Source organism: Phalacrocorax carbo, chromosome 1 (assembly GCF_963921805.1).
Source record: "Phalacrocorax carbo chromosome 1, bPhaCar2.1, whole genome shotgun sequence".
NCBI lineage: Eukaryota > Metazoa > Chordata > Aves > Suliformes > Phalacrocoracidae > Phalacrocorax > Phalacrocorax carbo.
This window is the reverse complement of record NC_087513.1, coordinates 144,817,635-144,835,420: the sequence shown is the minus strand read 5'-3', so window position 1 is coordinate 144,835,420 and position 17,786 is coordinate 144,817,635.

Sequence of the window (17,786 nt, the reverse complement as noted above, 5' to 3'; positions counted from 1 at the left end):
TGCGGCCACCTGCCCCTTGGGGTGCCCTGGGACACCGTTCTGGGGCGATGCCGGGTGGCAGGCTGCTGGAGCTGGGCTGGGAGCTCGGCCCTGGCCCACGCAGGGCCGGAGAGGGTCCCTGCCACGGCCAGGGGCGCGGCGTGCACCGACAGGTAGTGGGCCTGAAGCTCCCTTCAGCCATGCTGGCGAGGGTGCCATCAGCACAGGCGTAGATCGTCATCTTTTGCCAGGCAAAACCTCCTTTGGCTTCCAAGTGTGTATAGCTGGGTTTCTTATGAGGACGGTAATGAAGGGAAACAGCACTGGTGCCAGAGGGATGTATGGGCTCTCTCTCTTGTGCTGCCTGTGAGCTTCTGGGTGCTCTTAACTTTGTGCAAAACATTGGTTGGGATGGAGACAGCACAGTTGTTATTGTTAACCTCCTTCCAGGTTAATTAGTTCTTTCAGCAGGACCAATTGGCATGGAAACAGAAGCACGCTGGCTTGGCTATGTTGCCTTTGTCTGGTTCCAGAGCCAGGTCGTTCTCAATGCCAGACCTCTTCGCCATGCTCTACCAACAGCATAAACACGGCCTTAGCCAGCTCCTGACTCTGGTTACAGTGCAATCGGTGGCCACTGGTCCACGACAGAGCACAACATTTCACTAGTCAAGGGAGAAAAGAAATTTCTTTTTTTTGCACTTTTACCGTCAGTTTTTCCTTCTGCATATCATCTTGCCTTACAGAAACTGCTAGGAAAAGGATGGACACTTGAGGAATGCTGTGGTGTTGCGTACAGGTGAGGAAGCATGGACGACTTTTCGTCTCTCCTCAACAAATTCTGGAAGGCAAGTGCAATCATGGCGTATGTTCTGACCTTCTTGCTGTAGCAGTTAATAATAAAGCTCCAATAAAAGAAGGAGCAGGCTCAGTTTGAAAAACAATATAAAACCATACAGGCAATGAGGAAAAATGTAGAAAAACTGAATGTTGCCAAATCTTGTGACTTCATTTTAAGTCATGCAATATTTGGATTTTTTAATAGTGCCATAATTACTATGATTATAAAGTAAGTGAAAACCTTAGCTTTCATTTAAAAGCTAATAAGGCTTATGATGAAAGCTTGAGAATTGTGACACGAAGCATAAATGACTCAAGGGCTCAAAAATGAAAAGTCAAATAATAAATATATATATATATATATATATATAAAAAAGTGATTTGAAGGCTCTGGATCCTGATTTTTTTAATTATTATTAGAGCTATGGATGGGCAGTATTGAAGGCCAGTTCTTTCAAGAACTTCAGAGAAAGTGAATTTACGGAAGGGTACCGACTCGGTTCTCACCCCCTAAGTGCTGAAAGAAAGCATTAACACTGAAGAAAATATTTCTTAGGAAGGATTTATCATGGTTTAAAAGCGCATTTAAGCTCTAAAAACTTTTCTTAAATAGATTGTCGGTTTTATAACAGAAATAAAATATTTTAGAGAACACTACTACTGATTAATGTGCTATCCTGGTACGTTGGAAACATATCTGCAGTAGGAATGAATCAACAGTGCTGTAGAGTCTGTCATATTTTATCACTTCATTTAAGTACTTGTCTTCCTGATCTTTCAGAGCAACCGTTTCCATTTACTTGTGGGTAGTTCAAAGATAATCCAGGTTGGAGCCGATGGGACAAGGAAGTAGATAGGGGGGTTATGGAGCATTTGTTCCTTGGGACTTTGGATTCATTTAGGCCTAGCAGTAACTGGAGAATGTTAAAAATTATAAATGATCTGTGAATTTCATAAAAGGTAAAAACCACCTCGACTTCTCCGTGACCTGGCATTGACAGCGAAAATGGCACTTTGGGTTTTGTCCGCAAGAAAGACTCAGATCAAAGCTTCTGTGGCAATGGCCCGGAGGTAAGACCCAGCAAAACCCTGCACAGAGCAGACTGTTTAAGGAAATAATGGAAGCAAAGACTTTTGGGGAGCTATTTAATGTGGCCAATAAAAAAAAAATGGGCACAGAAATAGACTCCTTGTCCTGCCCCAAAATTTGCCACCCTGACTTTTCTCCTGGAATTAGGCTCCTAAACATCTCCTTTCAAAAAGCAAACAGGTTACTTCAAGGCATGGAAGGAAGGAGCCTGGGCGTTTGTATTCACTAAAGCAAAGCACCCAGTCAGAACCTGCAGGTTCTCCATCCAAGAAAAGCCGAGGATGTATCTCCTGAGATCAGCCCTGACCACAGGACCTCGGCGTAAGGTTTTCGCCTCTGCTGTTTGAAATGTTCTGCTTTTCAGCTAATAGTTAAGTAGGGGAGAGAGGGAAAGAGTTAACATGACTCTGTGGTCTAGTAGTTTGGCTCATATCTGCAAAGTACTGTTATTTCATAAATAACCCAGTGATTAATGAATTAATTACTGGATAATATAAATCAATGTTCAGTGGTGTAAGGAATGGAACCCGATTCTCTGGTCCCCTTAGGTGCCTTCATCATTGCTCATTCTCACTCTTGCTTTTTTTCCAACATACAGTCTTTCTGTCCCAGTAAAATTACCCCTGTAAAAGATGAGACTTTGAATGCTGTAGTTCAGAGAGTAAAATTCATCACTGTTTCTACTACTTTGGTGAGTGTTCCAGCCTCTGGGCCACTGAACGGTTAAGATCTATGCTCCCAATCAAATTTTGTTCAATAAGGGTAAGGACAGCAATGTTCTTTTCTTCCTTAGCAATGCCAATGGTAAAGGCCACCTCAAAAATGGGTAAGCCTAAATTGCAAAGGCAAGCAGTATGTGCCAAGGAGCAAAAGGACTGTCCCTGGGCTGATGCAAATACATGTGGAAGAATACACCTGCCAAGCCCAGAATGAAAGAAGTCCTCGGGGTAAGCAGAGTTACAATGGATTCATCGGCCGTGTCTAGGTTAGCAAGCACCGAGGCTGGTCTGTAGAGCAAAACTGCTCTTTCTGAGGACCTGATATCCATGGCATATTATTTGGTTTGGGTTTTTTTTTTCCCCTTAGGGAAAATTCTACTCTGGTCCCATAGGCTAGATGCTTATTAGCAGTTGGACCACATTCAGTGTGCTGCTGGGGTGTGTTTTCCACCTTAGTTTCATATGAAAGGAATCGAGTTCATGTACTCTGAGACTGCTCTGAGACACGAACCAAAGCACAGTAAGTGAGAATGATCAAATGGTTCACTTCGCAAGCACAGTCCTGACCTGCACTAAAATGCTGTGCAGATGCACCCATCATATCCTTTGAGAAGGAGCTGGAAAGGAGCACACTCAGCCCTTGTTAAAGGATAGGAATTGTTGAAGGCAGTGGTAGTGGAATGAGGAGCTGCTCAAAATTTTGGAACAAATTCCAGTTTTCTTCATCATTGTCAGTACTAATGGAGATACAGAAGAGGAGGCAACGACAGGAAGGATAGAGAAGAGGAGAGGTCTGCTCACAACTGATGCATTTGCAGTACTACCACCATCAGTCACCAGGCTGCAGGAGAAAGAGTGGCTTGAGAATCAGGGAAGAAGTATTTGATCACACCAGGCAATACATCACTGAGCTCTTGCACTGGAAAGTAGTACTGAGGGTTTACCTTACAAAATGAACGTAACCCAACTTACACGCTGAGGTCAGAATCACTTATCAGAACGTTTTCTTTTTCATTTTTCTCTCTGGCTTGTCTGTCATTTAACTGATTTTGACAAAGATCCAGTCTTACCCTGAAGCGAACTGCAATCACAGAGGGTTCCGAGGTACAAGAGAGAGAGACAGAAACTAAAAGAAAAAAGTGGGAAGAATTGCTGCTACAGCTGAAGTGGTATCTTCTGAGGAACACAGGACATTAATCTTACTAGGCTGAGACCCATGCTGTTGCTTACCTATTCTGCCTTGCAGCAATTTTAATAGCCTGCTGGTTTAACCTGCTGAGAAGGTGTAATTAATAAAACTGGCTGGGAAAAAATCCACAAGAAAATTTTCAATCCTTTTTTCTTTTTCCCAAGCCTGACTTCTTTTTTACTTCATTAAATCAAAAGTTGAGGACCATTTTTACCAAAATGCCATTGAACAGAAATGCAATATTTCCTTCAGAAAGCTCAACTTTCTTACTTTTTGTCCTACAGTATCTCAGGAGAAGAAGAGTTTGAGAGTGACATAAGGATGCTGAGGAGTAGATTTGCGGCATCAGGGCTTAGGGAATACTCCGCACTTTTGACGGTTTCATATGATGTGTTTTGCCTGTACAGATAATGAGCAGTGGGTTTTGGACATACTACATGAGGAAAGCAGTATTCTATTTATTTACTGTGTATATTTATCAGGAAGCATATGTAATATTTGCTGATGTTGAGTAATACTCAACAGTTTATGCTGAGTTTATAACTGACAATGAGTTTATAGTCATCCCCAATTCTGTCAGGCAGATTGCAAATAGAGTTGCATGAATCTGTTTGCTTTGGTTGCATAATTTAATGTAATTCTTCAGAAATATTACTGTTGTTATGTCAACAGTTCTGATGTAGTGGAGATCTGAATGTTTCAGTGGGCCACATAAAGAATAAGATATTTATCAATATGAGTAATAGGGACAAATTTGCCTTTAATAAGATGCTTGACCCAAATTGGTTTGAACTGTTGCTTAATTTTCAGATGGTTGTTTTTCTTCATATTCAAGAAAACAACAAAAATCTGCATTATCTGAATGAATTTAAAAGAGTATTCCTGCAATATTCCATTCCTTCTGCGGCAAAACCTCTGGATTATGCACATAATGAGTCAGACACATCAAAATGAAAATCCATTGACACTTTGGCAGAGGAAGAAATAATCAAGGCTCTTTATAACTCACATTTTTTCGTCATAAAGATTAATGATTATGCACTGAAATAACACAAATCCATTAGAGAAGCCTGTGGTGCTTTAGAAGTACTATTCTTTAAGTCTCTGTCCAGATGAAAACACAGTGTGTGTTTAGAAAAACACACAAGTAACTGAGTTATCTTTTTTTTTTTTTTCTTACTGTAACTACAGTTGAGGAAGAGCTATTTTACATAGGACTTCTTTATTAAGACTTTCTGTTTGAGTGCTTGCATCTAAATCCCTTTGTCAGCAGCACATTATTCTTAACAAAACAGTATGCAGCAGTTACCTTTTTTCTTTAAAGGTAGATAAAACTAGAAGGATATAGCCCATTACTTTGTGGTTTTGTATTTATCAATAACTCCACAAATCTCATTTGTGATAATTATTGTTTATGCAATTTTTTACTACAGCAGCCAGAATTCCAAGTCAAGACCCAAGCCTCATTGTGCAGATTATAGAGAGTGAAGAAAACAAGCGTGAGTTGTTTCAATTGCTTGTATTTAGTATTATGTATATTTAAAGGAAGATCAAGTCAGGGTCTTAACTGATGCATCTGTATAAGGAGTAGCTATAACACCAAGAGATGTTGGTTCCTGACATTTTCATTCAAATGTCCCTTTGAATTTTAAGAGTGTTAAAGTATAAAGACAAAGAAAAAACACGGGGGAGGGAGGTGGGGTGTAGAAAACCATTTATACATGCAAACACTCCCGCATAAAGCAGGATAAGCAAGGAGACGGAAGTGCAGTGAAATGATTTGGCATCAATCCTGATTCTCTAAGATTAGGAAGAATTCTGGAAGCGATAATCCAGGGTAACAAAGAAAAAGCTATGGGTAGAATAAAGTGAAAGTCTGATGCATGTCTTGCTCTTATCCTTTGAGTAGGCTTTTTATTTATGCTAAGGAGTGCCCTCAACAGGAAACAGTCCATGAAGGATGAGCAGAAAGGAGATGCTTTGGAGTGTGGAGAGTGTGGAGGTGTGTTTATACAGAGTCTGTATCCACAGCTGTGCGCTGCCAAGACACAGTGCTCCGCTGGTGGAAGTGCCTCTGAGTCTTTTTAAGTGCATCCTCTTTTCCCAAGGCTGTGCCAGCTAGCCCTTCGCTCTCATTCCCCAAACACTGGCATCAGAAGCAGCCATGGTTAAGCTCGTAACACACAGATCAGGGTCGTGGGCCGTGTTCCATCGGTGAAATAATGTACATTAAGCTGGCTGTGTAACTACATTTCTTTGCCATATGCACTGTATACAGAGGGAAATCACTACATATAAAGGGGAATCATTATTAGGTAGATATAGAATTTTGTGTATGTTGATCTAAAATATTTGTCATTGTGGCTTAATTTAAAGATTACTTTGTGGCTCAGGAAAAAAAATTTTAAATACATGTTAATAATATTTTTTTACATTTTAAAGGGTTAACATTCCATTTACAGATAACAATCATGTTTTAAAAGTACTTTTTGTTACTCACCTTGTGTCATAAATAGCATATAGTTTTTTGTTTTCTTCAACTGCATTCCTAAAAAGAGAGAAAGAGAGAATATCATTTGCATGCCCCGTGTCCATTGCCAAAGTAAAACATAGTTTAAGGCCTTGAGGGTTTTCAGGCTGTCATTGTAGAATCTAGGGATGGGGAAAAAAAAATCTATATATTGACTTGTTCAACCCCTGACATGACAAGATTGTAATAATCTTTTGGAAATTGTCTAAGTGGGTTTTTAATTATAGATCCATGTCTCTGTTGCCAAGAAATGAAAAAGGAAAAAAATAGTCACTGCTTTTGTGAAAAACACAATGCAACAATATGGTTTCCGTAGAGCTATGTGAATAATTTTCAGCAAAGGTTTCTAATTGGTCCAGATGAATGTTATCCAATTCAGTTATTTCATTTTTTTTTATAAGCCAAACTAAAAAAATACATTGAAGTCTAATGCAGTGTATTTGGTGTAAAACTAAATAGTTAATCTCTGGTGTTTTGAATACTTTTATGTGTGTTTAAACATTGAGGATCATACAAAAATTTGAAGTTTAAGTCTATATTTTTTATATTTTTCAGTTGAAATCCATGTGACTTTGCAGAACACTTCTTGCATTTTTAATGAGAAAAAAGAGATTATTTTTTTCCCCCTGAAAATTTTTGTTGGACTGTTTCAGAACATGTGGGAATAAAGGACTCTTCTGAAATAGTGCTACTGATTTAAAAGACGGCAGGAGGAGACGTTGTCCGAAATGCGTTGGCTTTGCTGGAATCAGCAATAAAATATAAGTTTTACCTAAGTAGTTTCTGAGAAGGCATGATGAATGTAAGGGGCACTCCATAATAAGTATTGATTTGTATCTTACAATCTGATTTATGTCTCTGTGCATTACTTTACATGTCTGCTTAGAGAAGTTAAAGAGAAGCAACTAAAAGCGTGGGGTAAATGATCCTGAGTTTGAATGCATTAAGCTCCACTTACATGGGAGAGGTAGGTCCTGGGTTTGGTCCCTGTTCCTGGCACGATTATGCATTTTACATTAAATATGCACTGGCTAAAGGATGTTAACACCTGAGCATTGCATATGCCAACTGCCTCATGCACTAGGTAGTGAGATATGTGGCCTCTCTCATGGCTTGGATTCCCTTGAAAGAGCCAGCCATCTAGAGCAGAACTGATAGGGCTAGGTAGGGCTCAGGTTAGATACCACCGTCTAGTCCATTTCAGATGCCCTGAGTTACTTGAGACACTGCATAAATCTGTCAGTTACAACACAGGACCTGTGCGATACCCGCGCACTACTGGAGCGGTAACTGGAGATCAAGGGGGATACCTTGGAGCATGCCAATGACTGAGGATGCTTGTGTAGGGGAACTGGGCTGAGTCTCTCAGGTCAGATTCCACCAAGAGAAGGATTCCCTTCTCTTGTTGACTAGATCTCTATTGACATAATGGGAGTACCCAGTTTGCATGTAGACGCCTACATCTAATCTTCAGATTAATCCTACTCCAAACTTCACAATATCTTACGTTCTTCTGATAGTTCTAGGCATCAGGACTCACAAGCCACGTTGCTCTGGATTTAAATATCATAGTAATTGCATGCCTGCAACCATGCCTGAGCATGCTACTTTGTGGTTTAATCAATGTTCTCGAGTACAGTCTTGTCTGGTGTCCACACTTCTTAGTTGTCTGGTCCTCCATGACTCAGTATAGGCTTGGGGTAATTTCCTGAGATCAGCAAAGGAGAGAGGACAGGGAAGAGGACATCTGAAGCCTCAACACTGACCCAAATACATGCCCTGATTATGGTCACATATCTCATTGGTAGGCTTGCATGGCCAATATTGAGACAAGAAGATGGCTGGGCTCTTTTCTGAAGTGTGCATGGCCAATTACTTCAAGGTGTTGAAGCAAGCGCTCTACGTTTGCAGAAGCTGGATATAGAGATTACAGAGGCTGGATATAGAGGGTCAGGGAGCATGCTTAGCCTTCATCTCCCTTTAGGACTATGCTCCCAAACATAGCCAATGATACCTGAGAGACAGAGTCAGCTCACCCTGTAACCATGACAACTGGCATGGAATTCATAGCAAATTAGCTATGGGTGGAAGAGGGCACCACTTCTACATGAACACGTACAATATAGTTAGAATAAGTGTCTGTTTTCAATCCCTTTATCGAAATATTTCCATACCCATAAGACAAAAAGAAAATTGCATATACTAACAGTTTCTGTTAATATATTTATTAAAATTTTCAGAACAGTGCAAAACATCTTGTACAGCCACCTTGTGTTTATAACTTTTGACATCCATCAGCAAAAATGCCAATGGCAGGATAGAATTAAGTTAGCTTCTTTTTTGGAAGAGACATGATAACAGCAAAGGGAGATCAGGAAAACAAACAGGAAAGAATCAAATTTCATCTTTTCAATGTTGAAATTTCACAATGGGCTTTTACTCAAACTGATAATGCACTCCATTTTTTCCTCTCTTACAAACATGTAGGCACATCTTGATGTTGAAATTCTCTTATTCAGCAGAGTGGTAAAATCTTGGTCTCTGCACTGAAAAACGCCTTCTTGTGAATAATGAGTAAATGGAGTTCATCTCTTACAGAAATCTCCTACTGCTGCTCTCTGCCTGGCACCAACAGAAGACATGCTTCTGAAAGTATCACAAAAGTAATTCCCCCATCACAAAAGCACAACATTGAAAGTGCTTATATTAAAAGCACTTTGTTGTATATGAGTATCATTATATAATTGATTACTCCCATTAAAATGCTTTGCATCCTTATCACAGCTTTAATAAAAGAACAAAACTGTTTTCAATATTAGACATGCACTTGCCTAGAGCCTCTATTAAGCAGAGAGGCTCTGTGTGCAGCCAGGCAGTCGTTGATGGTAAATCAAATGGAGGGCATATGGTTTCAGTATTGCTGCTGGTAGAGTTTTTGTTGCTAGAAAGAGCTAATGCTTTGCATTTAGGATTATTAAAGTAACAAAAATAGTAACTCGTCTTCTCCACTCCCCCCCCCCCCCCCCGCTCTCTGGAAGGCTTACTCAATATAACACAGGATAACATACCATGACCAACCCATACTGGTATGTTAGGGGTTTCCTGAACCGCAAAATAAGAACTTTGTGTGTTTTTTTAAAGCCTCCACAATTTCTGGATGCTGCCACAACTCAGAATGGCTCTGGTTGGGATTCCTCCCTGCTGATGTAAGCATCAGAAGTTAAATGTGTAAGTCTGAGCCAGTTATCATAGGCTACTTTAATAAACAGGGCGGAGTGGGGGGGAAGCAAGTCCAAAGACTGAAGGAAACTCCGAAGGCTGAAAAAGACTAAAACAATGTAGATGGATAACTCTCCAGAAGTACCTAAAAACTGAGAACATACCTTATGCCTAGCTAGAGATCTAACTTTTGGGTATGTAATAATGCATAAGATAAATGTCATCCATGGTGATTTAAAGGGAAGGAAGGCTAGATCTGCTTCAGTACATTGAGCATACTGCCCTCCAAAAGCTTATCAGACCAAGATGCCTTATATGTCTTTAGGCCGGGGCTCCATGAAGAATTTCTCTGCTAATGGAAAGTAGACAGCAAAGAAAATGGAAAGGGGACAGCAAAGAATCAGGAAAGCTGTTGAGTTAGTACCATATTTCTGGAATTGCTAGTCTTTTAACTAAATGTAGGTTAAATTTTAAACACTGATCATCACTTTGTGTCACACATTAAAATCCTACAAGACCATGTAAAAGCAGAAATTAAGTTAAATATCATATTCATTTGAAAATAATCTTTAGGAGAGTGAAATGTAATAGCCCTTTCTGGATTAAGGCCAGGACACAATGCAATGCTAGTGAATCACAGAATGCTTAGCAAGTACTCTTGGTGTTGTGTGTCTAACAAAATGATTCAGCATGAAAATATAGATACAAAGGCTAATATTTACAGCTTGGAAGATAAAGCTAACAATAAGAACGTAAGATATTTCAGCTTCAGATTCTGAGAGCATATGAACATGGAGTGCCACTATTGAGAAAAAATTACTTTCTTCTACTCTGGAAAGAACTCTGTACTCCTCAGACAAGCCATTTGCAAAAAGGAAGAAAAGCAAATGCAATGCTAACTTTTTCTCCACAGGCTTGGAGAATGCGCATCTCATTATATTTGAGCCTTCTTCATTTGGAAGTGAAGAAAATACCCTTGTTGATTGACCCAGCATACATAACAGAGACCAAATTAAGCCCATACTACATGGTTTGGGTGTAATAACTGTTGGTTGTAATAGCTAGATGCAAAACCTCAATGTAAATCTTCCTCCCTGGAACATCTGCCTCTGAGCTTCTACCTCAAGGTTGCTCAACCCACCTTGCAAACCCTCCCTACAGAAACTTCAGAAGCAGTGAGACACCTGCACCAATGACTCAGTAGAATTCACTTTCCTTTCTCCTATGAGGTTCAACCAGTGCTAGCCAGGTTAGGTATTCGAGGACATCGTTGTTACACCAAGTGATAGGCTCTAACAAATTATTTTTAGTACCTAGAAGCCTATCAAGAAAAGTAAGAAAGTACAGACTGAAATGCCAAATGCAAAAATGGGAAACTGTGTTTAAAACTCCCAGGGTATTATAGACACAGTTATGGAATTACCATTGTAGATCTGCTGAAACCTCAGTAAGCAGCAGACGATGGAGGTTTCTGCTATAAATGTAAGATTCACATAGCTATCTCTTATTTTTTAAAGTATAAATTAAGTGGATGCAAGCCAAGTTTTCATAAATAATGCCAAAAATGTTTATGTATGAGAAGATTAAACTATGTGGCTCTAGCTGAAATAAATGTTTCAGTGAACATGATTTTAAACATGATTTATTCAAATGCTATGTTAAGTAAGCGTTCAATATGCTTTTATGTAATGCTGATGCCCAAGTTACATGTAATTATGATGACATTATAGCATCCTTGATCTTTCATAACCTCTCTAGAAATTCATTTTTCCCAGCATCAAGCTCCACAAAGAGTATGGAAGTGACAATGTCACTTAGTATAAACAGTTAGCAGAACAATACTTTTCAGGTCCAATTCTATGCGGGCTAGCCAGTCTTGACTCCTTTTGACATCAGCCAGAGCTGGGAAGTTTAGCATTGCTCAGAAACATGCCAGCGAATTAGTAAGTTACAAACCCGGTTGTTGGCATTTAAGAGCAAGGTAGGAAGGATGAATCGAGAATATGTGAAGACGTAGGCACCTGTTTACTCACATTTTAAATCACTGACATTCTTGAAGGTGTCTCGTTCTAGTTCAGATCCCATAGTTTCCATACTATTATTTTAGTCCACTGAATTTCTTTTCTCTCTTTTTAGTGCATTCTATTTCCAAGAATAAAAAAATAATAGGTATAGCGAAAGCTATCAAAATACACAGAACAGTGGTGCATAAATTTGCTGTTATCCTTACAGCAGAGATCTCAGCATCACTGCAGATAGTGCAGTGAAGGTCCCAGCTCCTTGCTCAGCAGAGGTCGAAAAGGTAAACAAGTGCTAGGAACAACTGGGGAATTAATAGAACAAAACAGGATGGGTACAGTATTGTAGAAATCTGTGGTCTACCCACATCCTGTAAACTTCATGCAGGTGTTTTCCATCTCAAAGGGCTTGAGAGCTACATAAAGGTATAAGGAAGAGATACGGGGATGGTTAGAAGTACGAAATGGCATTGGTAGGAAGAAAGAGACTTAGGCTGAAAGTCTGGAAAGCAGATGAGGGAGGAGAGGTATGATAGATGTATATGAAGTCATAGACTGCCTAAATGATTTTTTGTTATTGCTCATACGATAAAAACAAAGGAGCTCTCGGATGATCAGGTGGTCGGTTTAAAGCAAGCAATATGAAGTCCTTTTTCATGCAATGCATAATTAAATTGTGGAGCTCCTTGCCAAGGGAAGCTGTGGAGGCCAAAGTTATAAATGGGCTCAAAAATCCATTAGACAAATGCATGAAAAGGAGCTCCATCAATGGCTATTAAAATCAATGTTGTGAATTCACCCTCTGGCTGAGGAAGTCCATAAACCCCAGACTGCTTGAGACTGAAAGGTTTACCTGGGGAAGAATTAGTTTTTCTCTCTCCTGTTTCTTATGCTCCTCCCAAAGTATGTGCTACTGCCCAGTGTCAGAGGCAGGACAGTGAACTAGATGTGACTTTGGCTTGAATCAGTATGGGAATTTTGATGTTCAGTGTGACACACGTTTCTAGTTTACTGTGACCAAGTACTAAAATAATTTTCAGATCTTACACTGTCCTGTTTTTTTTTTTTCATAACTATACTCTCCACAAATAAACCACTGATTTTGCTACTTTTCCTTCAGAAATCAATTCAGTTGCATATTTTTATTTCTGTTCTTCTGTCACCTGAAGCGCTTGCATACATGCCAGGGTGATAAAAAGTTTGCCAGTGTCCCTTTTAACCCCCCTGAGCTTTTGGAGTGCTGCTGTAAAACACATGCTTTTTTTTTTTTCCCCAGAAAGAAAAACTTTCAGATGCAGTTAGTGCTCATAAAATCCTGTAGAAGGAAACTCTTTACACTTTCACAGAGTATATGCTCAACAAGTGTATCCATATTATAAAAGATATGAGATCTACTTCTTGGTACAAGGATTGTGAACATTTAAGGTATATTGGAGTGCATTTCAGTTGTGGTTGCAGGAGAAATTACGACTTAGAACGAAGCCTACTCCCTCAGCCTCTTCAATTTCTTTTTACTCTTTTAAGTATTTTTTCATTTTCAGAATGAAACTTAATAGTCTGGGTGAAATAAAAATTAACTCATGAAGAATAGTTGATGCCACTTCTGAAAGGCTCATGGCATTTCCATGAAACACTCAAATATTTGAGTTACTTGAAAAAATATCATCAGGGAGAATAATTTCTTGATCCATTGTAAACCTCATTATGAGTATTCTATTGTTGTACACAAATACATCAAATAGGGTTAGGAATCACCCTGGCGCACACACTCCCCAACTGCCTACTTGTACAGACGAAACTAGTCCCCAAATTGTGCATGGAAGAAGAATTTTAAGATGATGAAAACATGTATGATCAGATGAAATAATCACCTGGATAAGTGCACAGTAATACTTTCTCATAGGGTGCTAGTGCTTTGTAAGTACAGATCAAAATAATAATTCTAAGTGGTCTTTAGCACTTTTGGTTGTTTAGATAGGAAGTCCTTATAAATTCAAAGGCTGTCAGCCCGCAGTGTGTCAGGAAACTTGAATTTAAGAGCCCAACCCTAACATTTACATTCCTAGGTTATGTTTCAGGGTTGGTTGTAGATGTTAAGAATATTGCCTTTGGGACCTTTAAGTGCATTATATCATAGCCTCAAGCTGTACTTTCTTTTATCCACAGCTCTTCTTTAAACATCAGAAGTTTTGATTTAAAAGAGAAACAAGCTGGTAACAGAGTGTATGCATCTCTGCTTTTTCCCTACTTCATGCCAAGCGTGAGGGTGAGAGAACTGTAAAGTGTAGTTCAATAGCCATAGCAGTCTACGAAAAATTGGAGATGTTCTATGAATTGGAAAACATGGAAATGTTCTTTGCTTTAAAAATTAATTAGAAAGACTAACATAATTTTTATTTTACAAGTTCTTGAGATGTGAACATGTCCACTTAAACTGTCCTGATTATACTGGGACGTCCCACCATCTGTTGCAGTAGTGCTTTATCCTAATTCAGTGTTTTTAGTAGTGCTCAGTGGAACTTTGGCAGCCAAAACTCTTTTTTTTAAAGCAAAATGAACATCCAATGACACTGGAATACTCTCAGCTCTCCTCTTGACTTTGCTAAAAAAGAAAACATTGACTTTTTAAGAATGAAATGGTTTAGGTATTTTTATCCAAGTGATGTTTCAAAATTCCTTCCATCTTTATTTTAAAACACTGTGAAGTACTTAAGTCTGAAAAAAAGACTGCTGAAATCCAAAGCACACATTTCAACACCTCAGGTTATCAGGAGTTTTATAAACAGATTTGGATAAGCCTGAAATACTTTTCTATCACAAGTCAACAACAACAAAAAATATCTATTCATACCCCTTTATTTATTAATATTAATTCAGTGTTTATTCATCCACTCTAAGCTGCAAACTGCTTGGCTTTGCTCGTCATCATCTCTATAAATTGTGCTTTGCATGCAAACTGGCTAAACGGCTCTGCTATACGTTTTAATTGTATTTGGTGGTTGTCTTTCAAAGTTTTCAGATGTTGTGTATACCTATATTAGACAATGTAAAACTGAGGTATCTGAAACCTCGGAGAAGAGAATAGTTATTCATGTCCATTTAAAATCCCACTTGAGGAATATGGGGCAAACGCCATGGAACAAAATAATTTATCAATGTCATGCCATGAGTCCCAGTCGTCAGGTTTCCCTGGCAGGTAGGGAAGAGATGTTAGTCTCCTGATAGCCAATAATTTGTTGTAACTTCTAGGAAACATAAATGGTATTTTCCGCTATTGAAAGCAGTTCTACCTTCAACAAAGCTTTAGACAAAATAAATCAATTAGACATTCATTTTGCAGTATTTCAGACATCCTAATACCCTTCATTTTGGCATGCATAACTCTTAGATTTATTATATATGATTAAATACAGATTAACTTTTAACTCTAAACTGCAGATTGATGGAACTTAGGAGTTACAGCAGAGTTGATTTCCCACTGAATGTTCAGTGCCAGGGAATGCAATTTTGGCCCTTGAGTGAATGAGATATTAATTCCTCTACCACCAGAAAGTTTCTCATTACTCCCAAATTACCTGCCTTTTTTTTTTTCCTTCTTTCACCCTCCCCAGCCCCTTGAAATTTCAGCACATGGACACCAGGCAGAGAGTGGGGACTCCATCAGAAACCCAGAGCACGCTGGGACTGCAGCGGGAGGGACTGTGAGGCTGGACCCTCTCACAGCCTTCCCAGCCCTTCATTGCTGCTACGCACGAAGGAACTCCCCTCTCTTTTGGTGCCTCTGTAAGCACGTGTCCTCTTCTTACTCACTTTCTGTAAGTTTCTATGGGGAAACACTGAACAGGATATTTTGGTCTGATCCAGTGTTCCCATTCTTATACACTTATAACTGCACAGAGATTTGCCATTTCACGAGGTGTCTGTACATTTAGCAGCAGCTTTAAATCTCAGCAGAATCTCTCAGTAGAAATGTCTGTAGTGAAAATAAGCTATAGTTCACTGAACTTTAGACCCAATTTCCTTTTTGCTTTAGAAATCAATGCTATATTATGCTTTACAGATTTTCTTGCTTTTCATTCAAGGCATACAATCTAATAACTTTCAGAAAGTTTAAAAGCTCATTCTTTAAAACTGTAGCAAATTGAACAAAGCACATGCTTTGTCAACCTTTATTCCCTCCTTAATACGATCCCTTCGGTATTAAATGAAATTGCTACAAGGCCACTGTAATTGATGCTAGACTGAAAGAGGAACCAGCGGAGCTGACAGCTTCTACGTTTCAATGTGGTATGTTCTGGCATCTTTTCCAGTGTCTCTCCTGGAAAGATTTATCTAGGTCTTGTAATATAAATCATTTTTTTAGTCATATTTCTTTCTAATCTGTTTTCATTGACACTGATGCATACAATTCACTTAGAACAACAATTAAAAAGCAATAATCCTCAGAAAAAGAAAACATTGTTCCGAGTAACAATTTACTCTTTCTTTTTTCTGCTAAATTAAGGGGATTATATGAAACTATGGGCCAGATTGTTCCTCACAAAAACATGCCTACTCTGGAGGTTATGGCAAGCTGCACAGCCCGCTGGGAGCTCCGGAGCGCCATCAGGCACAGCAGACATGTGCCAGATGCTGCACTTTCTCTGGCCTACAACGTGCCCTCTTCTGGGGGATGGCTAGGTTTTATTTTCCCATCTTGGAGGATGGTCGATAGAACAAGCATGGGAGTGCAATGCAGATGCAGCCCTCAGTAAAATGCACGACTCCCTTGGAAGAGTATGGGAGCATATACAAAGGTATTGTGTGCCCCGACACGTGCATGCACACGCCTCGAGTTGTAGTCATCCTCCTTGTGCCAAGAGACCGCAACCTTTCCCTTAGTGGGTATCTCTTATGGATGCTTATGGATGAATAAAAGTGCTTAAGATTCTCGTCAGCTTTAAACTGATAAAACCAGAGTGTTGAGGGCTTTATCCACATAAGGGTGGCACCATTTTTAAATTTGATGTGACTTCATCTGTTGACGGCCAAAGAACACCTCAGATTAAACTGAGAAGTGTCCTTAATGCTGTCCCCCTGAGCCCAGAAAGCTGTGAGCCTGTGTAATCCCATGGGGTGCGCTGCTGAATCTGGGGGCACGCCAGGCCCCAAACCTTCTCTTCTTGTTCTCTAAAAATGTATTAAATTCCAGGGCATGACTTTTCTGCTGCATCCAGCCTCTGAGCTGTCACTTAGCCCTGAACTGCTGTCTAACACTTCAGTGATTAGAAGGGTACTTAGGTATGAATATACAGAAAACTCAGGCGAGGAGGAAGGGAACTGCTTCAGCACTCTGGCCATTCCTGCATAGGGAGCTGAGATGAGAGAGGGTAGGGAGCTGGTGATATCCCAAGTGAAAGAGAATTTGGTGCAATCCTCTATTTCATCTGTGCAGCTCAGAGAGACAGAAGGGGCCAAAAATGTCTGTGTTAAGCCCAGGCTTCAGGAGAGCCAACATGGAGGAGACCCCATGATGGCTTAGCATGGGTACAAGAGCCATTTTGCGAATTAATTCAATGGATGGAAAAATTTACTTTTTTTCTCCTTTGGAAATATACCCACCACACTGCGGTACTGGATAGCAGCATCTACCAACTACTGTAAATATGTAGGTTAGCCTGAACTGTGGGGAACCCCCGTGATCTTTGAAGACTCTGATGTACCACTTGATATGGAAGCTGGGTCATTCCCCTTAGAATTAGGTAACAGGAAATCTTTATAACATGGGCAGCATGGGATAGTCTAGGGTTTTTATTTCATATATTCATTAGCAGAAGTGAGATTTTAGCAAGAAAAGCATTTATCTAACATCTAGGACAGACAATTTAAATGTTGTGTGCTATCAAACCACACAGCTATCCTCGTTAATATTTCCCTTCTGTCACTGAGAGAGACTTGACCACGTCACAGGGTGCCCTGAGGATTAATCCATTTGTTCTTGTAAGGTGCTTATCTATTTCCATGTGTAGACGTGCGCAGTGCTACACCTGAGTTTGCTTTTTTCCCTCTCCTACTAATCTGCTCTACTAGCTGGCTACGTACTGCTTCTGTTAAAGGACATTTAGTTCATGATATCTGACATTTTCATTAGAAGGGTCTTAAATGGGGAGTGGATAATTCAATTTTCAGCTAAGAAAAAGAATAATAAATAAATAATGCTGAA